This window comes from Nannospalax galili, unplaced genomic scaffold (genome assembly GCF_000622305.1).
Source record: "Nannospalax galili isolate Female #2095 unplaced genomic scaffold, S.galili_v1.0 scaffold255, whole genome shotgun sequence".
Taxonomy (NCBI): domain Eukaryota; kingdom Metazoa; phylum Chordata; class Mammalia; order Rodentia; family Spalacidae; genus Nannospalax; species Nannospalax galili.
The window spans coordinates 4,996,651-4,997,525 of NW_008338999.1; the positions used below are offsets into that span (position 1 = coordinate 4,996,651).

General features: G+C 36.2%; 1 pseudogene; it reads left to right on the forward strand.

The window, feature by feature from the left end:
- The first annotated feature begins 769 nt into the window (after nucleotides 1-769).
- On the forward strand, nucleotides 770-856 carry LOC115070499 (annotated as a pseudogene).
- Nucleotides 857-875: the final 19 nt, after the last annotated feature.

Sequence of the window (875 nt, forward strand, 5' to 3'; positions counted from 1 at the left end):
AGGAAAAGTCTCTAACACAGGGAGGGAAATACTAAATTAAGCATTGCTGCCAACTTGCACAGAAATTATTCTGATATGAAGCAAAAGCTTTGTCTTCTAAGCAGCTTACTAAGAGGATAAAGAGAAAACAAAATGTTTCATAAAAATCTGGAAAATATTGGAGAATTTTCTGTCATATCAAAAAGAAATTTCCATTTTGTGTTGGTATTATTTCTGGTACTAAAGATTCCTTTGAAATCCTTATAAATAAACATCAGATCTTAGCTTTGACTATGAGAAGTAAAATTCATTTTCTCCCAGCCTTATACAAATTTCTGTGTCCATTGAGATTTGTCCTGTATCCCCCTGCCTCACTCTGGAACAGTCTTGTCAGTTTTCTTGGGCAAAATCACTCCTATTCTGTAACAGAAAGACAACCTACATACATTATATAAATAATTTAACATAAGTCTAAGGCTTGAAGTTAGAAAAAGACGTTAAAACTGTTTCACACTGACATGATACATCTACTACATAATTATGGCTGAAATGAAGTCTTGGAAAAATGAATTCACCCTCAGTTTCTGGGAATAGGAATACTTAAGGCTTGAGGTTAGGGTAAAGAGGAGAAAGATGTGGGAGTGATATGAAGGGAGCAATTTTAGATGCACCAATTTGGGAAGTCCCAGTTTCTCAAAGAGACCACAGAAGTTCTGAATCGTATTTGATAAAATCTGTCCATTTTATAAGAAAATAAGTTGACCGGTATTCATTGAAAATCACGCCTGGCATTGGTCGTGGCATCCAGAACCACCAAGAGCCTCAGCTCACCTCCAGCTGCCATGATGTGGGAGGTGAAACCCAGGCCTCAACAGGCAAAAAATAAATAAATAAAT